Raw genomic sequence first — 27,840 nt, 5'->3', positions numbered from 1 at the left:
TAGAGATGGGAGGTGCTAGGTTCAAATCTGGCCTCAGACACTTCCCAGCTGTGTGACCCTGGGCAAGTCACTTAACCCCATTGCCTAGCCCTGACCACTCTTCTGCCTTGAAAAGGATACACAGCATTGACTCCAAAGTGGAAGGTAGGGGTTTAAAAAAAAAAGATGATGATGGAGAAGTCATGGGCATGTAGGACAGGTCTGTGGCTATCCTAGTAAATGTCCCAGTAGAGGCACTTCAGGAGCTGAATCAGAAACCAAGAGTGAACAATGAGCTACAAACAGGGTCTGAAGTCAGGACTAGAACAGAGATAGTGAGGCCAGAGTCATGTAGAGAGAACAGTCATATTTGCAGATGTGATCACAGAAACAAATAGGCCTTTGTTGAAATCCTCCTCAACCTTGGGACCATCCAGGAGTATACTCCAACTAAAGAGAAAAAGAACCCAGGCTTTCTCCCGCCAGAGTCATGAATTTTAGAGGATGCTGTTGTTCAGTCATTTCAATTGCGTCTGACTCAAAGTGACCTCCATTTTGGGGTTTTCTTGGCAAAGATACCAGAATGGTTTGCCATTTCCTTCTCTGGCTCATTTTACAGAGGAAGAAACTGAGTCAGACAGAGCTGTGTGATTTGGCCAGGGTTATGCAGCAAGATGAGGCCAGACTTGAACTTAGGAAGCTGAGTCTTCAAGGCTGGCACTCTACCCGTTGAGTGACTTAACTGCCCTAAATCTTAGAGGATATCCTAACCTGCACTGAAAGGAAGTAGAAGTACTTACTCATGTAAAAATATGTACTGAGGTTGATTTTCTTATCTTTTTATGTATTTCTGCCTAATTCAATGATTACTCTTTCAATGCTGTTCCTTGCTTGGGTCTGTCAACAACGTGAGCCAATGAATAAACTTCAGGAGTTCCCAGTGTTCAAACTGGGTGGGACCAAGATAGATATATTATCATGAAAATTCCCCGTGAATCTGGACCTGAGTCTGTGAAGATATCTGGATGATGAGGCCTGAGCTACACATAGCATGCCCAACAGGCACCTGGGAGTTAAAACACTGAGCTAGGCTTTATCCAAAGCAGAGTGCCCAGATGAGCACTCCACCCTCTAAAAGGTGTTACCCCATGGGAAAACGTTCATATGTTACACAAACGATCATATGTTACACAATCATATTTTATATAGATACCTTGAACACCTAAAATAGCTTGTGATCTCACTGATCTCTGTGGATGTCCAATTTCTTCCATTGGTGCATCCCACAAGCCATTCTATCCTGTGCAATTCCCATTCATGTTTTCCTACAAGTTTACCATTCAACATATGCTGAGAACCCTTCTTGCTTTCTCTTAACTGCTTAAGGAACTTGAGCATTCAGCACATTTTATTTCCTGAAATAAAAGCAGGTGATAAATAAAAAGATTTGCATTCTCTACAGGCCATGGGTTAAGTCCAGTAGTTAGGAGGGAAGTATGGCGCCAATAAGGAGGTTTTCTATTCCAGATGGGTAACAACATCTCTGACCCTAGATCTCTCTAACCCTTCTCAATTGCCATTCAATAACTTGCTAGGGGGTTCTCCACAAGCTTCTTGGTCTTCCTCTAAGAAATCCAAGCTGATATCCCAGCAGTATCCCTTACTTCCAATTTTCCAAACTCTTTCCCATCCTCAGTCCAAGCGACCAAGCATTCTTTTGTCGTTAGCTAACCCCTAGAGGAGACAACTTTTCTCCCAAAGTTGGAGAGAAGCCTTGGTTGGCAGATAAACAAGTGAGTCAATTTAGCCTAAATATAATGGAGGGACTGGCCAATGAGGGTCTAGTTGTTAGGATATGCTTAGTATACTCTGCCTGGTACCAAGCCACAGGGAAGCTTGTTGAGCCTGTTTCCAGAAAGGCAGAAATGTGAATTGGGCAAAGTTTATTTCAGGACTCCATTCCTCCTTTGGACTCTGGAAGGCTTCACTTAATCTATGCTCCACCCTCATCTTCCTGCTCCTTCTTTCCTTTAGGAATATCTCCATTACCTTCAGGTTCATCCAGTCAGAACTAGCAAAGATCTTAGAGATCATCTGGTCCAATTCTTTCATTTGCTAGATGAGGAAACAAACTCAGAAAAGCAAAATGATTTGCCCAAGGTCACACAGGTAGAAAGTGGATCTGAGGTGGGTGGGAATGGGGGGAACTGGGTGACTCAGTGAATAGAGAGCCAGGCTTAGATATGGGAGGTCCTGGGTTCAATTCTGGATTCAGACACTTCCTACCTGTGTGACCCTGAGCAAGTCACTTAACCCCTCATTGCCTAGCCCTTACCACGCTTCTGCCTTGAAATGGATACACAGTATTGATTCTAAGATAGAAGGTAAGGATTTTTTTTTAAAAAACTGGATCTGGGATTTGAACCTGTGTCTCTTGATCTCTGTGCCTTTGAAAGTAAATGAAAAGACAACTACGCTGGTTGGACTATTGGGGAGAAAACAAGTGGAGAAGACTCTCTCCCTATTGGCCTGTCTTCTCTTCCTCCATGTAACATCCTCATTTTCACAACTTTCTAGAGAGAATGGACTTTTTAAAATTTGTGCTCTAACCCTGAACAGTAACTGAAAGTAGAATGTAAATTCCATGAAGGCAGAGGTCTCTCTTTCAGATTTTTACCCTCTGAGCCTAGAACAATACCTGGTCAACTTAATAATTGTTTATCAATTATTTGATCGATTAATAATGAGAATTTCATATTGAATGAGAGGGAAGCACTATATCCTATCAGGGTGTGAGGTGGTACATTGGAGAGAATGCCAAGCATGGAGTCAGGAAGATTCATCTTCCTGAGTTCAATCTAGCCTCAGACACTTACTAGCTATCTATGTGACCCTAGGCAACTCACTTAACCCTATTTAACTCAGTTTCCTCATCCTTAAAATGAGCTGGAGAAGGAAATGGCAAACCACTCTAGTATCTTCATCAAGAAAATTCCCAAATGGGATCACTAAGAATCAGACATGACTGAAATGACTGAACAACCACAAAAAATATCAGATTAGACCAGACAGGGTCTAATCTAGAGTAGGAAGAGCTTTGTATCTCCTCTCAAATAATACAACTAGGTCATCTGTGTGTAGGCTTGGCTCTGACTAAAGGAAAAATAGCCAAATGGTACCGAAATCTTAATAGAACAACAGAAGAGAAATCAATAATAATAATAATATATAGCATTAAAGTTTGGATGGTAGGTGCTATAATTATTCTCATTTTACAGTTGAGGAAACTGAGGTAGATAGAAGTTAAGTGATTAACCTGGAGTCACACAGCTAATAAATATCTATGATGGGATTTAAACTCAGATCCTCCTGACTCCAAGACCAGAACTCTATCCACTACTCCACCTAGTTTCCTCTAGCATAAGGATAAGAATCAGAGAGTAAGAAGTGATATAGTTATTTGGGTGGAGTGAACCTGGGTGTGGGAGAGTTGATAACCTAGTTTCAGACAGCTTCAAAACCAGGTTCCATTTCTCCCTACAAATGCCAGTCATCCCAGGATATTTTTTCAATGTCACCTTAAGACAAAGGTACACAGCCGTGTGATTCTGGGCAAGTCACTTAACCCCAATTACCTGGCCCTCACTGTCTTGGAACAGATACTTAGTATTAGTTCTAAAACTAATAGGTATGAGTTAAATAATAGAAGGTATGAGCTAAAAAAAAAAAGACAAAGGTACAGACTGAGTCATGGGGTTCATGAGCTCCTTGAGAACAATGATAGTCAAGTTGGGTCTACACATGCAAAGAGGAAAACTGAAGATGCCATGGGGTTTTGGTGATATCATAAGAAAAAGTAACACTTAAGGGGCAGGTAGGTGGATCAATGGATTAAGAGCCAGGCCTAAAGATGAAAGTTCTCTAGGTTCAAATCTGGCCTCAGACATTTCCTTGCTATGTGACCCTGGGCAAGTCACTCAACCTCAGTTGCCTAACTCTTTTCATTCTTCTGCCTTGGAACCAAAATACAGTATTGATTCTAAGACAGAAGGAAAGGGGTTAAAAAATTAATATTTATATTATGCTCCTGGTTTACAAAGAGCTTTACAAGACATCTCATTTGATCCTCACAGCAATCTCGTGGGAGATGCTATTATTATCATTTTATAGATGAGGAAATGGAGACCAAGTTGTTTAGTACCTTGCTTGGGATCACACAGCTAATGGATGTCTAAGACAGGATTTGGACTCAGGTCTTCCTGGTTCTGAGGCTCTGAGTCCAGTTTACATTCTATTTCTGAAACCAATGCAGGTTTGGGGGATTTTCCAGATCATTCTTTACTTTGCACATGTTAGACATGCCTGCTTTCTAAGAAGTATAAATAGGTTACACAGGTCAAGACTTGATGGTAAGTTTTCCTAAAATGGAAAGCGGCTTTCCCCAACAGAAAAGTGGTCAAAAGATAATCTTCTAGCAAGGAAAGGGCTTCATGCTCTGTCCACCAGAGAGTCATATGGCTTAGAATATCTATGTGGCACATGGCCAGGGATGTGCTAATGAATGTCTAACAACCAGCTTTCCTCTCTCCCCCTCCCAGAAAAAGCATAAGTGCATATTTTTAAGTTTAATCCACATTCATATTTTCTCCATCATATTCTTAAATTTAGAAAATAAACAGAGCAATAAGTCCTGGTATGTAATGTATGTTGGTTTTCCAAGGTGTAAATGATCACTCTGGAAATTTAACAATCAGCTATCAGGAATCTATTGGAGCTGGTTCCAGCATACCCCTGCCTCTGTCCCTATTCTATCTTTTCTGATCTTGGCTAAAGGAGGATTGGAGACAGAATGTGTGGGGTGCAGAGGTGAACCCCTGAGGTTCGGGAAGGATATCTTTTGCAAGAATGCAAGACTCTGAAACTTAGCTTAAAAGAGAGAGATTTATTAGTAATGTGAAATCTTTGGCCAGCAAGACAGCATGAGTGGAACCATCTGGAGGTTGCTCCCAGAATGCCTCCATTCTGGAGATTTTTAATATTCTTTTACAGCAGTGAGGACATGATTCTGGAGCAAGGGGTAGGGGGGAGGAGGTTTGCCCAAGGCATGGGATGGTTCTCATGATTCAGAGGACAGATGGATGAGGTGTGTCTTTGTCCATCTCAAATCAATGGGACAATCAAAGGAGGATAATCTTCTCAGGGTTTGATGTTTGAGGTTGGGAGTCAAAGGGGAAGGGAGCAAAGGAATTTCCCTGATAATAGTTTGCCTAAGTTTCTGGGAGTACAATGCCCATGCCAAAGTGTAATTAGAATTTTGTGCCCTAAGCTCCATTTCCCAGAATTCCTCTTTTGTCCCCATGTTACATCTTTACATTTTGTAGATAAGTTTCTGTAACTCTGCCTTTTTTTTTCCTCTTCTCTTTCTTTCCCAGTCCAGGAGACTGCTCTTTACTCACTGTTTTTACTTTCTTCTACTTCAAGTGATTATTAATAAATCTTATAAAATATAACACTTGGAGTTATTGGATATTAGTTTTAATCTTACAATGACTATAAATTTTGGAACAGCTATTAGAGTTTGCCAGTAGTCTTTGATGCCACAGCCTAGTATCTGTTGATACAGCCCAGTAGTGGGTCAATTCAGTACCCAAGAGATCAGATTCTACAATCAAGGAAGTGACTCTTCTATCAACTAGACCACACTGAGAAGTGGCATTGGTGGGGTGAATGCTTTGTAGCAACCACTTTACATTGGAGCCCATTCTTCCCAGGAACAGTAGAGGGGAGAGTGGACTCAAACTCAAAGTGGTTTCTACAAAGCATTCCCTCCCAACCTCCTTCCAACTGTGACCTAAACCAGCCACTCGTGGCCCCCATTGGTCAGACTCGCAGCTTCATTGGTGACTTGCAATAGTTATACCTCAAGGATATGTCAGAGACAAGAATAAGCAAAGTCTCCAGGGCTGGCCTTCTACTACACCCTCCTGTATCACATTTACATAAGACTTTTTTTTTCCCATTTGCAAAGAGCTTTAGAAATTTTTTACAATGGTCCTATGAATTATTTATCTCCATTTTACAGATAATAACTGCAAGGGCTCAGAGGTGAAAAGATTTGTCAGAGGTGATGCTGCTAGTGTGGCCCAGAGCTAGAACCACAACATCTATACTGGGCAGTGACTTAAGAGGCTCCTAGAATGGAATAGGGAAACATGGTATTTTCTGCTGATTGGCACTCACCTGAATATAGGCATGAAATTCTCCTCTTAATTGAATGTCCTTTCTCAGGATGAAATGGTGACCATAGCTCTGAGGGAGGAAATGTAAAGAAGAAAGTGACTGTCACCAGTTTACTGCCATCACTCTGATAAAAATAGCTGATTGCCTTTCAGGATCTCCATATCATTTGCCAAGGGGAACTAGGTGGATGCAACTAGCAGCCTCTCCTGATATGGAAGGGTCAGACAGCTTGAAGCTCCACTCCCATTTGTTTATATGGACAAACTCTTTCAAGCTTTAACAGGTGAAAAGTCAACCTATTCAGGGGACAGAATTAGCCACTGGCTCTTTAGCTTTTTCTTCTTTCAGTATCTCCAAGGTGGCTATTTGGGGAATCAGGACCCTCCTTCAAAGGTACAGAAAAAGTTGGAGAAAGAAGGAAACTCAAATAGCTCTAAGAATGTAGGGCAGGACTTTGATCCAGCCATACTACTGTTGGGTTTATACCCCAAAGAGAAAATGGGGGGAAAGACTTGTACAAAAATATCCATAGTCACGTTCTTTGTGGTGGCAAAAAAATTGGTTAATGAGGGAATGCCCTTCAATTAGGGAATGGCTGAACAAATTGTGGTATCTGTTGGTGATGGAATACTATTGTGCTCAAAGGAATAATGAACTGAAGGAATTCCATGGAGACTGGAACAACCTCCAAGAAGTGATGCAGAGCGAAAGGAGCAGAACCAGGAGAACATTGTACACAGAGACTGATACACTGTGGTACAATCGAATGTAATGGACTTCTCCATTAGTGGCAATGCAATGACCCAGAATAACTTAGAGGAACCTAGGAGAAAAATCAATTTCCACATCCAGAGGAAACAGTGTGGGAGTAAAAACAGAAGAAAAACAACTACTTGACCACATGGGTTGATGGGGATATGATTGGGGATGTAGATTCTAAATGATCACCCAAGTGCAAATATCAATAATATAGAAATAGGTCTTGATCAATGACACGTGTAAAACCCAGTGTCAGCTACAGGAAGGGGGTGGGAGGAAGGGAGAGAAAGAACATGATTCTAGTAACCATGGAAAAATATTCTTAATTAATTAATAAACTTTAAAAAAAGCAAAGATTAAAAAAAAGTAGGGCAAGAAAGGGAAAAGTCAGAGTCTTCCAAGGAAGTTTGAAAGAGATTAGCTAGAAATGTAGGTATGGGAATAATACTATGCTTTAAGAAATGATGGACTGGAGGATTTCTATATGAACTAGAAGAATCTCCAGGAACTAGCCTAGAGTGAAAAGAGCAGAACCAAAGGAACATTATACACAGAGACTGATACATTGTGAAACAATCCAATGTAATGAACTTTGCTACTACAAGACAATCCCAAGGGATTTATGAGAAATAATGTTATCCACATCAAGAGAAAGAACTGTGGGAATAGAAATACAGAAGAAAAACAAATGACTTATCTGTTCTTATGGATATATAATTGGGGGTTTTGGTTTTAAAAGATTACTCTATTGCAAAAATGAATAATATGGAAATAAGCATAAGTGATAACATTTGTATAATTCAGTAGAAGTGCTTATTGGATCCAGGATCAGGGAGGGAAGAGGGGAAGAAAAGAAAATGAAATATGTAACCATGGAAAATATTTTAAAAATAAAAATAAAGACACCAGCTGTGGAAAAAAACAAGAGAAAAAAGAAAAGTAGATATGTTCTATATAGTATCAATAATAGGCAAAGCAGTGATGCGATCTTTCTTCGACATGCCCAAACTTTCTTTGTTTTAAAAATGGCTCTTTACAAAATCCCATCAGATCTCTTGGGGACACTTGTTGTGCCAGCCAAGAAACCAGGGTTTCTCTACTCTGAACCTTCGGGGGTTCAGGTTATCAGACCTGAGCTGTCTAACTTTGGGGGGGGGGCGTTACTTAGATAGGGACCCCCTCTCCCTCTTTCCCTCCTGAATCTCAATCCTTATCTTTCATCAGCCCTGTCCCTTTCCTGCTTTCCTTGAATAAATTCAGTTATTAGGACCCAGAACTGACTCCAGCTTTATTCGAGGACAGCCTGAATTGAGGAGGGAGGAAAAGGGGTTTCTCTCTCCCCAAAAGAAAGAGGCTTACCACCCAAAGCCTCTTCCAACAAAGATCCGAAAGAGCTTGCCAGTAGGAATTGAAGGCAGCCTTACTGAGGGGGGTCTAGTCAGAGAGGACTGAGGGAGAAAAGACAAAATCCATCTTCTTTCTCTCCTCTGGCTAAGCAGTACCACCTCCTTTCACTCTGTCCCTGCTTTAGAAGGAAGAGGCTCCATTTCCATTTCTCCCCTTTTCTCCATTATATTACACTTTTTAGAGACCAAGTGCCCAAACTACACCCTCATGCCACATATTAGAGGAAGTGCTCCCAAGGCTACTGGGCAGAGGGGCAGGTCATGTGAGAAACGTTCTTGGGCTCGGTGGAGTGGGAAGGGAAAGCAACCCCCTCTGGCACATATGCCATAGGTTTGCCAACATAGTCATAGTCCTTTGCCAACTTGTGCCAAATGCAACACGATGATATCCATCCTGCCATCATTGAGATCTAGTCTCCATGTCTAGTACCCTTTCTCAGAACCCACCTTCCTCTCCAATTCCCGTTAGAGTGAATTCTATAGAGGAAGATTCTATAAGACAGGAGTTCTACACTCCAAGGGTCTGTGAAACTGGATGGTATGGGGTAGGAAATTATATCTTTAGGGGGCAGCTGAGTGACTCAGTGGCTCAGCCAGGCCATACTTCCTACCGGTGTGACCCTGGGCAAGTCACTTAACATCCATTGCCTAGGTCTTACTGCTCTTCTGCCTTAGAACCAGTACACAGTACTGACTCTAAGATGGAAGGTTAGGGTTTAAAAAAAAAAAAAGGAAATTATGTCTTTATTTCAATATAACTGGAGTCCTTTGTGATTCTTTGTAAATTTTAAAACATTATTCTTAGAAAAGGACCTATGAGTCTGCAAAGGGGTCCATGAATAGGTGAAGAAGCCTGGATCAAGGAGATGGGTTTCCCCTTCTCTTGGAATGATTCTGTAGGCAGTGTCATAGGTCCCCTCCACAATTGTTTGGTTTTACCACTACAATTCCATGCTAAAGCAGAGGATCTCAAGCCAGAAGCCCATGGCTGCTACCTGTTCCCAGCCTCACCCACAAACTGTTTTTTGCTACCCTGGAAAAAGAAATTGGTTACCTTTCTATAAAACAGAAAATGAAGTCAAAGGGAATCTTTCTCATGTATTGTGCAGTATCCCACTTTCTAAGGTCTAATGGCTCATTGTGATGGGAAGGTGACCCTGGGTTTGCAAAGGTTATGCCCAAGGGCTAGACTGTGGGGTTCTGGGTCTGTCCTCAGAGGACTAACCTAGCTATGTTGAGGAGCTCATCACCAGGACTTTGGCACCAGGTAATGATTTCTTTTGGCTGCAGAAACTTGTGAAAAAGGAGACCAAGGACATTAAGTGGAGGGCAGATGACTAAACAATAACAAATGTATGTATGCATTAATGTGTGTATGTTTGAATAAAAAAGCATAAAGGGCCTGGGGTATGGATTGGTGTGGTATGAAATCATTGTTCTTTATGAACTGGGCAACATAGAACACAGAGACATTAGTATAAGTTTGGTACACCCTAAAATCTCTGAACTGTTGCATACCTTTTGACCATTAAAACCATGATGGGGATGGGGGGGGGGGTGAGCTTCTAGGTGACTCAGTGAGATCAGAGGTCCTGGGTTCGAATTTGACTATATCGTGGGGAAGTCATTTAATCCCCATTACCCAGCTGTTACCACTCTTCTGCCTTGGAACCAGTATACAGTGTTGATTTTATAATGGAAGGGAAGAATTTAAAAACAAAACAAAACCCAACTAGGCCTACAGCCCAAAGAGATCAAAGAAAGAGAAGCCCTTACATGTACACAAATATTTATAGTCCCTCTTTTTGTAAAGGCAAAGAATTGGAATCGAAGGGAGTGCCTGTCAGTTGGGGAATTACTGAATAAATTGTGGCATATGAATGTAATGGAATATTTTTATGCTATCAGAAAGGAAGGATCTGCTGGGGACAGAGTAAGTACTTTCACAAGGACACAAATGAAGGAGGGAAGGAAGAGATGCAAAGTGCACCAAGAAAATTTGAGGATGGAGAAAGCACTCACGTCTGAGGGGAATCGAGAAAAGCTTGGAGGAAGTGAAAAGTCCTTGAATGTCTAGATGCATAGGACAAGACTGGGAAACTGCTATCAAGGAGGAACGTGAGGATATGTGAAGGAAATTAAACGACAAATTAGATCCACTGAGGAAAAGCAGCCATAAAAGACATACTAATGAGTTTGCCTGAGGAATCTCAAATATCTTCACATATTCTCACAGAGGAAAATAAGCATTTATTAAGTACTTCCTTCATGCCAGGCACTGTACTGATATATACAAATATGATCTCATTTGATCCTCCCAACAACCCTGGGAGATAGATGTGATTAGAATCCCTATTTTTCAGTTAAGGAAACTGAATCAGACAGAAGTTAAGTGACTTGGCCAGGGTCCCTCAGCTAGTAAGTACCCAAGACTGGATTTACACTGAGATCTTCCTGACACCAAGCTCAGTCCTCTAATCTATTAATCCAGTCTAGAGTGAACTGTCAATTGTAAGATGGGGAGCAACCTCCTTCTTCCCTATTTACCACCATTTTCTTTCCAGTCACTCTCCTGGACTCAGATGCTTCAGCAGCCCCAGGTTCCCCAGAGTTCTTCATTCTTTCCAGTGGCCTAGAGATGACTGCTTCTAAAGTTGATAACATCAACATATCTCTTTCCATTCCAAGGGGATGTCCAAGGGGAAGTCCCACAATTTCACAATATCCTACTTTTCCCCAGCAAAAGAGGGAGGATCATTTCTTCACCTAGGCTGGTTAAGCAGACCATGAGATAACAAATGAGAAAGACTTTGTGATCATCAGTGCTCATGAAGATATTTTTTGGATGGGGCTATTGCGGAAATTGGTTTTGCTTGAGTAGGCATATTTGTTACAAAGGTTTTATTTTGCTTTTCTTTTTTCATTGGGTGGGAGAGAGGAAATGGCAAGAGGGAGAGATTTCTGCTCATTTTAACTTTAAAAAAGGAAAAGAAAAATAGATATATGGAGGGATCAAGTGTTACTATCATTTTCATTTAAGCGTAAAAAACTCCCAATCTTTATTAGTATTTTCCTGCCCCCTACAATGATAACTAGCATTTCTATCATGGTTTAAAGTCTCATTTGGGATCAACTGTGGTAGACTTTGCTATTACGATGATAATGACAGTTCTGAGGGACTTAGGACAGACAAAGAGTGCTCTCGACCTCCAGACAAGAACTGCTGGAGTCAGAATGCAGATGAAAGCATACAATTTTTCAGTTGCCTATTTGGGTTTCTTTGGGGGTTTGGGTTTTATGAGATTACTCACTCACAAAAATGCACAATATGGAAATAGGTTTTGCATGATAACACCCTTACAACCCAGGATCAAATACTTGTCAACACCAGGGTGGGAAGGAAAGGAAGGGAGGGGGTCTACATGTAGACACACATACATATTTTTATATTTTACATATATGTTATATATGTACATAAACATATTTTACATATATATGTAAATAAAGTCTGTTTGGGTTTCCCAACAATCCAGTGAGGCAGGTGCTAAAGGTATTATTAACTGTATTTTTTACAGGTGAGAAAACAGGACTCTTAGAGGTGAGGTGATTTGTCTTGGTCAGATACACATTATTTCACTTGGGCCCTATACCTTCCTTGTGAAGAAGGTGCTACAGGTATTGTTATACACATTTTACAGATGAGAAAATCAAGGCTCAAAGGAGTGAAATAACTTGCCCACCTTCACTAGCAAGAGTGAGGAGCAAAATTCAAGCAGGTCATCCCAAAGGCAGGTCCAGCATCGTAGCCATTGCCTCCTGCTCTCTGTCCATGTTGTATATGCACCAAACTGAAGTTCTCTGGAAACTCCCTCCTGACTCCAACACATAGTCTTTGTTTTATTAACTTCAGGGGCTTTCTCTCCCTCCTTCCTTTCCTCTCCCCTCCCTCCCTCCCTCTCTCTCTGTCTCTGTCTCTGTTTCTCTCTCTCTCCGTTGGTCTCTCTAACATAATTTTAATCAGTTCAAGGTCAATGGAGCCTCCCATTGGAGAATCTCTCCCTATAGCCACTTGGGAGAAATCAGGCTTAGCTGCCCACTCCCTGCCCCTCCTCTGCAGGGAGTAAATGCTTATTAAATTGACCTCAAAACAGTTGGGAAACTAATCAGCTATTGCCACCCTGTCCTGTGTTTTTGAAGGCCAGAGGGGACTGAAAAGGAACAATTAGTGTCCCTCACCTCTCTGCCCTCCCATCTCCTACTCCTCCCACTTAACTGTTAGATCCATCCTGGGTAGGAATTAGGAAGTGACCCTCCCTCAGATCATGTTGGGTTTTTAGTATAACATCACACATTTTCCATGTTGCCCCACCCCAGAACACTCCAAATGTCAGGTCTATCAGCCCAGGCATGAGTTCTCTCCTCTTAACACTATAAACTAGGATGGACACAGAGCTCGTTATCTGAAATGCTAGGAGCAGAGCTCTTTTGGGAATAAGAGCTTCTTTAGGAATAATCTCTGACTTCTATTCAGTACTTGCTATCTTTTTTTTTTCAACCCTCACCTTCCATCTTAGAATCACTACTGTGTATTGGATCTAAGACAGAAGAGTGGTAAGGGCTAGGCAATGGAAGTTAAGTGACTTGCCCAGGGTCACACAGCTGGGAAATGTCTGAGGCCAGATTTGAACCCAGGACCTCCCAGGCTCTCAAACCACCAAGAAATCTAGCTGCCCCCTTGCTTACTGTCTTTTTACAAAGGGTTTTAGACCCATCTTATATGATCATCTTTTTCTACTGACACAACTCAAGTGAAAGATTATTTATTAAATATATACTGTATGCAAGACACTTTCCCAATATCCATTAGGGAATACAAAAAAAAAAAGGAGAACACTCTATGCCTCTGGGTCCCAGAAGGGCAGGAACATAACATGGACACACAAATAAGTAGGCAGAGGTGATTTGAAGTGGAAAAAACCCCTAACAAACGAAGGGATCTAGGAAGAGTTCTCCAAGGTTGTGGCATTTGAAAAAAAGGTTAAAAGGAGATAAAGACTCTGTGAGTAAGAGAGAAAGAGAATGACCCACAGAAATAGGTAGGCCAGCAAAAGCACAATAGCAAATAAGACTGTAAACATACATACATAGGATAGTTATGTGTGGTTGGTAACTCTCTAAATATAAAGATGAGTCAGCTGTGAGTGGAGACAGATGAGAATCTGACCCACTGATCTCTGAGGGAGATTGATTGTAATTTCCACCCTTGTGAAAATGGCCCTCCTCCCACTTTCTCAGGAGAATGATGGCTGGCCACTTGCTCCTTACCTCACCTATCTCCAAGATGGGTATTGGGCTACAATTATGTCTACTACACCTCAAATATTGGTCATGGAGGGATACAATACTTTGGGGGCCCGGGATTGATGCCACTCTCCAGTGAAGAGAAATAATAATTAGCTTATGATTGACACCTTAGCTCCTTCTCCCAAATACTGAATTGGGCCATATGAATCTCTCTCTTCATCCAAGTAAACAGCAAACAGAAAACGGGGAAGGTGTACCAAAAAGAATGGACCATCGAATACAGAAGAGCAAAGTCTACTTACTTCCCCAAGGCCAGAGGGAATGGAATGATCTAATCAAGAAGAGACTGTTTTTTGAGTCTTCTGGCTTGTGCATAATGGGCTACAGGGGACATGCCAGAGGCTAGTTCCCCAGGTAGACCTTTCAGGTATTTCAGAGCCTGAGCTCACTTCTCTCAACCATCTCTCTGAAGTCACATCTCCTTCACCTACATCAGGCATTGATTGTCCCAGGCTCAAAGCCCTCCTAGCCATTCGAGAATCACATTTCCTTACAGGTACACAGTATAGTCACAGACGTGGGACTGACACACAGTAAAATAACAGAACTGGAATTCTAATCTAGATCCTCTGACTCCAAATCCATTAGGTTTTTGTGGCATTCTGACTATCTCATTAATCAGAAAGACAATTTCAATAGTCAGATAAACAACCAAAAGAGGTTAGGACAACAGAAGGAATTCACGGTTATCCTTCCTGAGGAAGTTTGACCTATGAAAGAGAAATACTGATGTGTCTCTTAAAATACATGTGGTTTGGACTTTTTACACATTAGCAACAATAAATTTACTTAGTGTTAAAATGCATAAAAAGGATGTTGGAATAACCAAAGAAAGAAAATCAACAATATAATTTTTTTTATTTTCTTTTTTTTAAACCCTGAACTTCTGGTTAAATATCAATTCTAAGGCAGAAGAGTGGCAAGGGCTAGGCAACTGGGATTAAGTGACTTGCCCAGGGTCACATAGTCAGGAGTGTCTGATATAAGATTTGAACCCAGGTCCTCCTAACTCCAGCCCTGGCACTCTATCCACTGTGCTACCTAGCTGCCCCTATAATATAACTTAAGATAGTTTTGAATGAACCAACTTCCTATAAGTCTATGCCCATTCAGAATTAATCGATCTTATTTAAATCAGCAGTCAAAAAGGCCTCACAATCAATTTCTTCTATAATATCAATAGTGCAACAAAGAAGAACAAGCATATGACTGATTGGCTATAACCATTCTCTGAAAGTCTTCTTGAAGAGTTTCTTTCATTTCTATTGCCCTTCCAGCCCTTGCATTAATCCCCACCTCTACACTGACCAAATCTACTGTACCCCAGGAATCTTCTCTTCATTTCCTTTCCCAACCCTCTACATTTTTACCAAGAGATAACATCATCTCTAAGGTAAGAGCCTGGCTTTGTGTATACAACAGAGCTAATCAAGTATGTTATCTCTCATATTGCATTTGGCAGGCATTTTATCTCCAGAGGCCCATGATGTCTGTCTCTGAGTATTTGAAGGGCTGCCATATGAAAAAGAGACTAGACTTGTTCTTGTTGGCTCCAGAAACTGGAGCTAGAAGTTGGAGGAAGGAAGGAAGGCAAGAGGAGAAATGGTGAGCTTCATATAACGAAAAGCTTTCTAACTATTAGAGCTGTCTGGATCAGAATGGGCAGGTGGTGTGAGCTCCTTCCTTTCCCTGGAAGTTTTCAAATGGAGCCGGAATGACCCCACTGTCAGGGATGGCAAAGGGGATTCCTGTGTAGTTACAGGTTGTACTTAATGACCTGTGAGGTTCCTTCTAGCTCTGATAACAGCTTCCATCTTCAAAAGTGAACTATTCTGTGAGAACCACTGCTTCAAGTTTTGCCCTAAGGCCTCAAAAAGCAGTCTCATGGCTCATTTGGCTGTGATAACTATGTCATGAAATGTAGGTCCCTTGGCCTGGGGAAAGACAATGGCATAAGAGTTCATGATGCTGTCTTCTCAATAACAATGACAGAGGCACCTCTTTGTGCAAGATTGGCTAGGAGCTCCCCAACAGAGCTGTCTCAAGAGCACAAACTCTCCTACCTCAAGCCATCTTGCTCCAGATATTTGTTTACAGTAGAGTTGGCAGGATAAGCACTATTTTCTGTACCACTCATTTTGGCTTTGCAATACAGAAAAGAATGTAAGTTTTTCAAGAGTCTAAAAAGAATAACTCCCATTTATATAGTTCTTTCCTTGCCTTTAGGATAGATAGTGAAAGTATTATTATCTCTGTTTTACAGATGAGGAAACTGAGGCTCTCTGCCAGTCAATGACTTGCCAAAGATTACAGAGCTAATAAGTATCTGAGAGAGGATTTGAACCTAACTCCAAGACCCTCCTTTTATTGACATATTATCTCTCTCCTTGGTATTCAGAGGAGGGACAGATCACTTGTCAATCAAAAACTGTCAGGTTAACACTATATCCTTTCTAACACTATCCACATCCAGAGGAAGAACTGTGGGAGTAGAAACACTGAAGAAAAACAACTGCTTGATCACATGGTTTGAGGGAGATATGATTGGGGATATGGACTCTAATGATCACCCTAGTGAAAATAGCAATAACATGGAAATAGGTTTTGATCAATGACACATGTAAAACCTGGTGGAATTGCCTATCAGCTACAGGGGGAGTGGGAGGAGGAGGGGAGGGAAAGAACATGAATCTTGTAACCATGGGAAAATATTCTTAATTAATTAATTAAATAAAAAAACCAACATATCCTTTCTGCTTCTCTGCTATGTCATCATCCATCTTTACACTTCAGCTTTCCTTGGCCAGAGTCTATTACTTGATGCCCATCTTCTACTCTCACTATAGAAAACAGGTACATGCTAGGATCCAAGAACCATTAGACTAAGTGAATATTTCGCCATCAACTTAGTGCTTTGATAGAATGAAGAAAGTAGACAATTTCTTAATTTACTCCTTAGGAAATCAGAGATGACAGAAGGGAGCTTAAAACTCAGAAAACCCGATTCTCATCTTTTTTTTTTTTCTAATAGATGATGAAGCTGAGAATCCAAGAGGTGACTTGATTTATAGAAATCAAACAGATGATAATAGAAGAACCAGAATTCGAACCCAGGTCTTTTGATTCCAAATCTACCACCCTATAGTTTCAACCACAAAGAATCTAAAGAAAATTTCCTTATATCTAATATGTTTATTAGATGTATTTATATTATGCATAATAAAAATCTAATATACTTTAATACATAAGATTTCTTTCCATCTAGTATATTTATATGATAAATATTGACAGTCCCCAACAGCTTAGGAACAAATCTTGCTCCAAAAGTTGTGAATTGTCTGTTTCTGTATAAAAATGAGTTCTTATTTCCAGGCAACTCAATTCACAAGCATTTACATGCCTCTTCTGTGCCAGGCTCAGTGAAATGGTCTTTTTCTTGAAGAAATTATTCTACTGGTGGACAAACAACTTGCCTACAGAAAACTAAATACAAAATGTTTACAAAGTAATTTCTAGGAGGGAAGGCATATGTCTACTATGAAAGGCAATTAGTTACAATAGAACCAAGGTTCTAGAGTGAAACAAATAAGGATAGGATAGAAAGGAATCAAGATACAGAAAGAACGTTTTCAATACAACTGGATTAGGTGCCCAGCCTAGCCCATGAAAGCCCATTTAATCCGTATTGTAACTGAAGTATATAACATAAATACCATAGACACTATAAAACCTATAAACCATAACTGGGTCAAATCTGAACAGCATGCTTTTCCCAAACGTAGCTCTCCAAATGGGAACGGCGACCATCTCCCTTTCTACCTCTTATGCAGGTCATTGCTCTGACATTCTGGAAGTGACAAGGAGGGAAACTGAGTCTGGTAGAAGCTATATCTTAATTTCCCTCAAAAGCACCAGGGAGACTCCAGGGAACTCTCAGCAGTGACAGAGAATGAATAGATAGTTCTCCAAAGCATCTTCATCAAAGGCAACAAGGGAAGGAAAAATTTGGCATCCTCTATGGAGAGGTGGATCTCTAGGTATAGTAACCATAACTATCTAGGGCAAGTTTGTAAGCTGGCTTCTAGGGAGGATTGTGCATCTACAGGGAATATGGTTCTTAATGGACTAAAGTCAAGCTTCAAAGAGAGGCAGGTTAGGCCTGATGTCTTCTGAGTCACTTTTCTTGGGGCTAAAACCAATCTGTTCTCCCTTGCCACAGAGCACAGTTAAATCTCAGACAGCTCATTTGAGTCCCAGAAAAGGCTGGGTATATATTTGGTCTAGAATTCCTGAAGACACTTGATGTTTTAGATGATTGTGTTTATCAGAATCAGACTTTCTTGGTCATTGCTCCTCTCTATTTATGGAGCCCAGAGGGAAGGTTTTCACAAAAGAATCAGACAGGCCACTATTGTAAAAAGCAAAAGTCCTTTATTTTGGCTTGTTTTAAATCCTACAAAGAAAGGCCCAAGGCCTAAAATGAAAATACCTGGGGGTAAGAGTATGTTTTGAGGATGAGGGTAGGGTGGAGCAGCAACAGAAAAAGCATTTAGGGCAAAGGATTCCACTGGATGTCAGTCACCTGAGGGTGTGGATACACCAAATTCTAGTTACCAAAGAGGTCAGAAAATCAAGTACAAATACTCTTCAGGCAGTAGGAAGACTGAGGTTAGCAATGGGTCTTTAGAGAGGCTATAATTTTATTTGGCACACCCAGAATTTTACTAGGCTCTCCTACTCAATGTATGGGACAGCTGGGTTGTCTAAGGAGATAGCAGAAGGTCCTAGATTTTATAGTCTAGTATAGAAGGAAGAATTCTTCTTGATCAATCTTCCATCTCTCATGTTACAAACATGGAAATGCTAGGTATTGGTTAAGGAGGAAAAGCTCAGTACAAATATGGAGTATGGTAGTTTCCAGAAAATGGACATGGGAAGGAGGAAAGGTTAGACAAGAAGAGATGATATGTCCAGAGCAAAGATAGACCACCGAGTGGTTTACCATTTTCTTCTTCACAATGATTACTTTATCCAGATACTACACAAAGCTTGGGGGAACCTGATTCCTGGAGATGAGGGGAAAAAATGTCTTTTCTAATGCTGGTAGATAAGGGGATGGTGATATCTGACCTATGATCCTATATTTTGCTACTGACCTTTCTCAGTAGCAAAATATATATATATATTTTGAGTTGTTTTTCTAGTAAGTAGTATATTATAAGGTTAATTATAATAATATTTATATTATTTAGTTATATTATTATTTTTATTATTATATAAGTATTATATATAATAATAAATATCTTTATAATTATAATAATAAGGAGGTTAATTTGTATATGAGGGGTTCGGCCCTTCAGTATTGAGAGGGGGAAAGAGAGGAGAACCTCCCTTCTCAAAGTGGGGCTCAGGGGAGACAGCTGATGTTTATGGTTGGATCAGAGAGAGGAGAGGGGGTTTGAAGATATTCCACCTTCTGCCTTCCCTCCTTAGCTAAGGCTGCTCTCCCAGGTTTGCTCTTGTCCCTCTTGTACCCCCTCCACTACTTGAGACCAAAAGGTCTCCCCTTGATCTGTTCATTCACACTCAACTTGGGGAAAAGATAACTATTTTAATGTCAACTCAGTCAGGTAATACAAAGAATAACCAGCAGGGAAGGAATGGGAAAGGAATGTGGGGAAAAGGGGTCCCTGTCTCTCTAAAACCCTTTCCCCTCCCTCCTCAAGTTTGGAGGGAACTCAGGACTTGGCAGCCTGAGCCCCAAGAGAAAATCAGGTTGACTCACCCCTGGGCAACAGGAGCTGAGGTAAAGTCTGCTCAGGTTTCTCTTCAAAAAGTTCCTTCAAGTGTTGGAGGGAAGAATTTCTAGTCACCAGCAGGAAAAGTGGGTAACCCTCAGGAGAAAGTCTTTTTTTTTTCACCTCTCCCTTTGGCTTCTCAAGACTGAGAGACCAACTCCTCTACCAGCTAGAGTCTTCTCCTCTTCCAGATTGCAATGCTCCTTGGTGCCCCTCCCCCATCAAGGTGATCAGTTTCACACACTCTTCAGTCTGGCACTTTTTCTTTAGTGCCAGCCTCTGTCACAGTAGTGATGGTTTCTACTAAGTAACCCATTTTCTTTCATTTACTCCCCCTTCCTTCATAACTCTCCTAAGAGTACAACTTTTTAAATAACCTCATAGAGTCCTAAAATGTTTGGGATTAAAGAGAAACTTAGAATTCAGTGCTCTCATTTGATGGATTATAAAACCAAAGACCCAATATGGAAAGTGAGAAGTCTAAGGTCACATAGGTAATAAACTCCAACCCAGTTCTCTTGAAGCCAGATTTAATGATCGTTGTTGTTGGTTGTCTCTTGAACCGAGGATGACGATTGTCTTTGTGCATTTTTGTGCACAAAGTCACCTGTGCATGAAGATTTAAGTGGAAAAGTCGATGCACAGAGACAGTCTCACTCTCTCGGCGTTGGAAGCCTGGGTCCAGTGGCACGAAAAGTCATTACACCTGGAGACTTCCTCAGCTGCATTGGATGCATTGTTGTCTTTTGTGCTCCATCACGCCCTAAGCACTCCATAGTGCCTTGCTGCATCGCCATCTCAGCCGTTGAACCTTCTTGTTGGTTTCTTCCGCCTGTTCTGCCGAAGCAGTCTTCACATGCTGGGTGAGCAAAGCCCTAGTTCATCAGGGGTCGACGTCGACCCGATGGCTACCCTCACAAGGTTTAGCCGGCCTGTCGAAGCCGTTGCCTGGGGTGTGGCCACTGCCGCATGCTAGCAGCTACTAGGAGCCACAAGTGAGAGCTGGGTGTCAGGTGAGGGTCAGTGGCTGGAGAGCTGCCCTAGAAGGGTACAACAAGCCCTCCATACCAGAGATATTATCCCTCCCTGAGCACCCCATACACCCCAATGATCGTTGTACCACACAATATATCCTCCCATCATTTTTTAATTTTTTTACCCAACCCATGATTGTATTTGTTTAGAGCAGTGATGGTGAACCCAAGGCACAGGTGCCAAAGATGGCATACAGCACTCTCTGTGGGCACTAGGTTACCCACTCCCCTCACCCACCTTCCAGAAGTGATTACTAGAAAGGCAGAGGGACTTGGGTGGAGCTACTCCCCTCCCTTTCTCCACCATACCTGATGACATTTTTTCAAATCCCCCATCCCTCTGCCCAGCAACCCAATGGAAATTCACAGGGGATAAGGTGGACAGCTCACAGGCAGCAGAGCTGGAGGGGAGCAAAGCCCTTCCCCTCTACACTCTCTGGGGACAATTCTCACTTCACCCGCCCCTTGACCCAGTGGAGGTAGAGAATACCCAGCATGTGGGGAGAAGGGGCACAGCATGCCATCTCTGAGAGGGGGCAGGCACAGCTCTTGGTCTGGAGGGTAGGGTGGGAGTGGGGCCAGACACTCCATCTCTAAAAGTTTTGCCTTCACTGGTTTAGAGAGTTCATTGGAAAGAACTCTATCAATTCTTATCTACTCTCATCTATTTATTGTCTTTTCTTTGTACTTATTTTTAAAATTTTTTATTACTTATTTTTTCTCAATGAACAAGTCTTTATCTTTTCACCTTGGACTTCCCAGCGGAAAAATAAAATAAAATAAAATAAAATAAAAACTAACAGCCCACATAATCAATGTGCAGTGTCATCTACTTAGCCAGTGGTTAGTCCAGGACACACAGCCAGTATATGTCTGAGCCAGAATTTGAGCCCAAGTCTGCCATACTGTAAACCAGCACACATGACTATTCACTAGATCAAGACGTTTCTCTCTCCCCTCACTTTTCTCACTCTATTTTGCTTCATCTTCATGAGCACACAAGGCTGCAAAACTTCCCAAAAGTAGGGTTTGGGTTATATCTTTTTGGATATTCAAAGTGTTTTCAACAATGTAAAAAGGAGAATGTGGCTGGATGAGGATGAATTTGAATAGGATCATTTGCAAGTTGACTGACTGCTTAACCTCTCTGTAGGCAAAGCTACTATATAGATGTATGGGGTGGGGCCATGACTTTGGCCAGGTACTACTGTTACTGCTTTCTGAATGGAATGGAGATGACCTGGAACTTTACTGGTATTAGAACATCCATGAAGCAGTTACCTGCTCTGCAATGGTATGGACTTAGAGAACTGACTGGAATCTTAGTAGATGATAAAACAACCTACCCACGATAACACAATATACAGTACATGAAAGTTCATAGGCTCACAGATTTAGAACTGGAAGGGACCTTAGAAGACTACTGAGTCCAACTCCTCCATTTTTCAAATAAGGAAACTGAGACTCAGAGAAGTTAAGTAACTTGCCTAAGGTTATATGACTAATACATTTCTGAGCCAGGCCAGGTTTTCCTGATCCAAAGTCCAGAGCCCTACCTACTACACTGGTTGTTTGTTTGTTACATTAAAATTTCCAGGTAATTCCCTCCTTTTCTCCCCTCCCTACACTAGAAAAGGTATCATTTGATGAAAAGATATACGTATATATAAAAGCTATAAAGTTGTCTTCCTTTTTTCCATTTGTTTTTTCTTTCCTTGAAGGTGGACATAAACAAGTCAATATTTCCATCGTTGTATGCCATGTTCTCTTGGTTCTTCTAATTTTACTTTTCATAATTTCATGTAGGTCTTTTCCATGTTTTCAGTTCACAAAAACTTTCCTTTACAACAATCCCAAGATAGTTAAAGTATTAGTATCTGCATTTTACCCAGGAGTATCAGGGGTGATCAGAGGAATCTCCTTACTTTTTTGGGTTCACATACTTCCCAAGAAGCCGAGCATGGGTTTCTGACTCCTTGCACTAGGGGTATGTGCCCTAGTCTTTTGCTAAGGCACATGCATGACCTAACATGGTGGCTCTTGGTTGGTCCCTTGGTCTTTGCAACTGGGGGATTGTGTCAAAGATGGTTGGCAACTGAGCCAGGAAAAATCACTCCCATGGTAGTCTAAAAGACTGTATCTCCCTCTATCAGGCTTTCCTTTCTTGGGACAGATTCAAGGTCAGTCTTCCCTTGGACTTCTGGTGAGGGGATCAGATGGTATGGACTTTTCTCCCCAATCCCCAATGCTAGCTGCAATAGTGACTATAATTTAAGGGCATGGCAGCACAAAGATATGCTTGTCCAGACCTCAGATCCCTGACTGCCTACTTTTTTCTTCTTTTCCGGAACCCAACGCCAAATAGTTACCTCAGGAAATGGACATTTCCAGACTTGGCTAGAACTTCACAAGGGCAAAAGGGCAAGAGTTCCTCAGTCAATGCTATTCCATCTCTTGGAGAAGATAACCATTAACAAGATTATCTTAAATTTTAAGGGCCCAATTAACCAAAAGATGTAACCTTGCAAATTGTTTAGACAGGATAAGTCCAAAGAGAATGTGAAGTACACGAGAACAATCTCACAAAGCTGCCTTTATCCCCTAGACCATGTAATTTCAGAAAATATTTTAGGTATTTGTTAATATGTGCTAATGAGTGTTTTAAGCATTTGTTTCATTGAGGAAATAAATAGCTCTTACATATGATTTCTGTATTATTTTTTCTTTTCTTTTTTTAAAAAACCTTTACCTTCTACCTTAGAATTGATATTAAGTATTAGTCCCAAGACACAAGAATGATAAGGGCTAGGCAATTGGGGCTAAGTGACTTGCCCAAGGTCACATAGCTAGACAATGACTGAAGCCATATTTGAGCCCGGGACCTCCCATCTCCAGGTCTGGCTCTCTATCCACTGAGCCACCTAGCTGCCCCTCATTGAGTATTTTTTCCAGAAGGGACCTCATTAATTCCTTTTAGGGTTGACCCCATCCATGATGCACATCTAATAATAGTTTAAGAGAATTTACTCGAAACTTAGGTGTGGTGAGGTGGTGGGGATTTAAACCAGAATGTAAGAAAAGTTTGATTTCCTCTAGACACTCTCTCTCTCTCTAGACAACATTATCCATCTCTGCCAAGAGGAAATACAGTTCCTGTGATTCCAGAGCTAGAGCTGTCTATGAGAAAAGGGTCCTACTGCATCATGGATATGGCTGGAATAATATCCTAACCCCTAACCCCATGCAAGTTAGGCTAGTTTTTCCTTAAAAGATATTGAGACCTTCCTCTAAACTTAGTAGGCTCAGGGAACTAATTGTGAATGTCACTTCCTCCTTACTTGATTACAAAGCCGCTGCTGGGACCTCTTCTGCTTCTTGGCTCAAATTAAGTAATTGAGGCAAGGGAGCTTTGCTCAGCTACATTAACTCAAAATTTCCTCAATGCTTATCCTTACTGAATATCCTTCTGCTAAGGCTAAGCAAATCTCTCTCTCTCTCTCTCTCTCTCTCTCTCTCTAACTAATGAATGGCCTATGAATTAATCATCTTGTTCCATTATTAAACCTATAGTATCAAGGGAATGGGGTAATGTAGATTGAGCCCAGAATACTGAGTGGCATAAGCAAATGTAAAATCTGAAAGAAAAGTATGACTAAGTGACAATATCTAATTATTGGAAGGAAGGGAGGACCTTTGAGAAAGGGAGACATAAGAATATATTGATACAGTGGTATGACTGAATTCTTACTTACAATTCCTTCCAATTCAATAAATAATTATTGGGAACCTACTATATAATGAACATATGGAATGTTTTAAGGTATTCAGATTGTAACAATACCTATGACAAAACAAATTCTCAAAGATATTTATATTCTCACAGCATCATTTAAATACATGACTATTTACATAACTATGAAATAATAATGAGGAAGGAAAAGAGAAGTTTAGGCAAATTCAAATAAAAAGCAAGTAGCTGGTAAGATACGCCCTCCGGGAGGTGGTTCACCAGTAAAGCCAATAACTAATCCCTTTGAAACAAGAATCTGATTGGATCCCTAGTTGAGGACAAGAAAAGGTCTATCAGCTTACCTCAGCCAACAGAGAGAGGTGAAGGGGGAAAGCTGAGGCCAAGTTCAGAATAAGAGAACAAGTTAGTCTGGAATGACTAACCATGGGGTGGAGGTGCAGTTCTGAGGGCCCTAATGTGGGTTGGGCTAAGATGGCCCATGGCCACATGGTGTAGGTGGAAGAAGCAATTAGCCCTGTAAAGGCAGAACCTGCGGAAAGAGTCAGCTTATAGAATTTGCCTCTGATAATCAGCTGGACCCAAAACAGGGCAAAGGGAGATGATGAACAGCTGTCGAAAGTCTCGGGGATGGAGAGAGAGTGAAGGACATGCCAAAGTCTGAAATCTAAGGGCAAAGTGCTTCTGGGTCCCAGGTCTTGCTCACTGAGAATATCTAAGAGGAAGAGTCACTGCCTGGTTCTTCAACTCCATTGCCAGTTGGAGGACTGGAGAAGCAGGTTCTCATTGGCTGCTGTGTCAGCCCGGTCTATGGCAATGGAACTGGAACCAAATAAATAGCAAATCTCAGAATGAAAAAAGGAAAATTAAGCAGGAAGGAGGAAGCCAAGGAGAGAAGGGCAGTGCCTCCCAGCTGGTGCTGTGAACCAAGAGAGTTTGACTCTATAATGACTCTTTGAAGGGCTGTGGGGTGGCTAGATAGCTCAGTGTGCAGGGCACTGGGGCCTGGGGTAGACCTAAGTTCCCATCCAGCCTCAGGCACTAGTTAAATGATCCTGGACAAGTCACTTAATCTCTTTGCTTCAGTTTCTTCAATTATAAAATGGGGATTAAAAGCACCTGCCTCTCAATATTGTTGTAAGGATCAAATGAGATGATACTTGTAATACACTTAGTACAGTACCTGGAATATAGTAAGCATTATATAAATGCTAATTCTCATCATCATCATGGACCCCAGTGAAAATCCTGGTAAAGCTCATGGGCCCCTTCTCAAAACAATGTTTTTAAATATATTAAAGAAAACATGGAGTTTTAAAGAGGAAACCAGTTATACTGAAAAACATTTATTAAAATATTTTTAAAAAATAAATTCACGGACTTCCAAGTTAAGGAACGTTGCAAAAAGATATCTGTGAATTGACATGTTTACCCTTTTCTTCTCTTATTCTAGTCTCCCTCCTCCTTTCCCATCAAATGGGGATGTCTGTGACTGCAAAAATGTGGGTTTCAAGACTTTGAATTGCCAAAACTGTAAAGATAATTTTTAGTGTCTTGAGTTAAATCAAAAAATAAGTGGTCGCCATGGGAAGAATTCCCAAATATGAAATACCCAAGTCAGTTGGGTTTTATGGAGATTTTAATTAATACAAATGAAGGAATTAAGGGAAGGGAAAGAGACAGAGTAAGAGGAAATAGTAGGAAAAGACTAGGGCCTAGGCCTTTCTCTTTAAGAGAGAAACTAAGTCAGTCTTTAATCCACTCACCACAAGATTTTGTCTCAAGCAAAACTCCAATTCTTCACTGAAATCCTCAACTCCTGAACTGAGTTCAGAGAGCCAGCTCTGACTCCTGACCTCCAATTCAGCTTCCAAAGCTGAACTAACTTCCGAGCCTCAAGCTCCTTCCTTTTAAAGAAAATTTTCTCTTGTGTCACCTCCCCTAAATTTTCACATCTACCAATCACAGTAGACACTTTTCCTAGGACTGCCCATTCTTAGTTTTCACCACTCTTTAGTTCTCACCTTCTCTGGGTAGATTATATCTTCCGAGTACTTCACACCTCTTTGCTAAGCTTGCCCTTTGTAAGTTGCTTGACCTTTTAGTGATTAATTTGACCTTCATAGGTACTTAGCACCCTTTTGTATTAGATCTAAAAATAGACCTAGCTTAAGGTTTTGGCCCCACTATAAGTATGAGTTAGGGACTTTTTCATTGTTCGGTAAGGAGTTTACAACTTTATCTTCTCCTAAAGTATGCCTAAGTATGGGTGGAGTAATGTTAAAATTCCCAATACATTCCTGATCAAGTACCTCCATTGTTTAAATGGGGAATAGCTTAATCAACTGAGAAATTTTAAGATTCACATGTCCCTGTGATCGATTCTATAATAAATCTCCTCTGCAAATATTGTTTATGTTTATGTTTAGATATGTTACCTGAGAGCAAAGAGAGGAGGCAAAGCAAATCCTGAAGTCTTTTCCTTTCAGAGGTTGCAAGGTTTTGGATTTAGGTAAATGTCACCATTTCTTAAACACTTGCTGTGTACAGACATTGTGCTGAGGCCCAGGGGGATATAATGATAAAAACAAAACTGACCAGTTAGGAAGAGTTGATTGCAAAAGTAGAAATAGTAAAAATCGTAATTACTGTCCTTGCAGGAAGACATTATTCCATCTTCAAATGTGTAATGAAGGAAAGGAAAGCCAGGCATATTTGACCATGTTCTCTACATTTTGGAACAGAAGATTTCAAAGGATTCAGAGAAAGAATAGGGAGTATCTTATGACTGAAACCTCTCAAGAATGACATTTTTTTAAATGAAATTTATTTTAAATTTTTTTCATTTTTAAAAAAATTCTGAACTTTAAATAAAATTACCATTTCAGTATGCAAAATAGAAAATAAAAAAGGGTTCTATATTAAATTACACATTTCTGTTCCATACAACTTGTTTTCCCTTTTAAGTATCTTATAAAGTCAACATGTAACTTTCAAAAATGTCCTGTTTATCTGTGTTTCCTTCTGGCCTTCCTTTACTTTCTTTGATGAATTTTAAAAAAGTATTAATGATCGTTTCTTCTTGTTGTTTTTTTTGTGGCAAAATTATTGTTAGTCTCCCTACTTCCTCCCTAAACCAAAGGAATGTTTTTTTTAATTGACATTTTTTTTCAATTGTCAAGCATTTACTCTCTTTCCCTCCCACCTCTGTCTTCTCTCCCTGCCCTCCCCTACCATTGAAGGGGGAAGGGGGGAACCAAAATCCTTTTAAGAAAATTACTTACAGAAGTAAAATAAATTCCCACATTGACCTTATAAAAATGTTTTTCTGATTGTACATCTTGAGTCCATCATCCCTTTGGCAGGTAGGGAAAATGCTTCATCATCAGCTTCTGGGATGGTGGATGGTGAGCTCACTGATCAGAGTTCTTAAGTCTGTCAAAGTTAGTTGTGTTTATGGTGTTGTTGTCATTGTATAAATTGTTCTCCAGGTTCTACTCATTTTACTCTGC

At 40.8% G+C, this 27,840-nt stretch overlaps 1 long non-coding RNA gene across 1 annotated transcript in view; it reads right to left on the bottom strand.

Moving 5' to 3' along the window:
- Window positions 1-25,096, bottom strand: part of LOC103104135 (uncharacterized) — a 32,194-nt gene extending 7,098 nt beyond the window's left edge. The window contains exons 1-2 of the long non-coding RNA XR_001623207.2: window positions 24,673-25,096; window positions 6,220-6,288 (exon numbers count right to left, since the gene is read on the bottom strand). This is a non-coding gene — a long non-coding RNA (uncharacterized LOC103104135). The remainder of the gene's footprint in view (window positions 1-6,219; window positions 6,289-24,672) is intronic.
- Window positions 25,097-27,840: the final 2,744 nt, after the last annotated feature.

Source organism: Monodelphis domestica, chromosome 6 (genome assembly GCF_027887165.1).
Source record: "Monodelphis domestica isolate mMonDom1 chromosome 6, mMonDom1.pri, whole genome shotgun sequence".
NCBI lineage: Eukaryota > Metazoa > Chordata > Mammalia > Didelphimorphia > Didelphidae > Monodelphis > Monodelphis domestica.
Note: the sequence above shows the minus strand (reverse complement) of the source record. Positions and strands in the feature narration are given on the sequence as shown.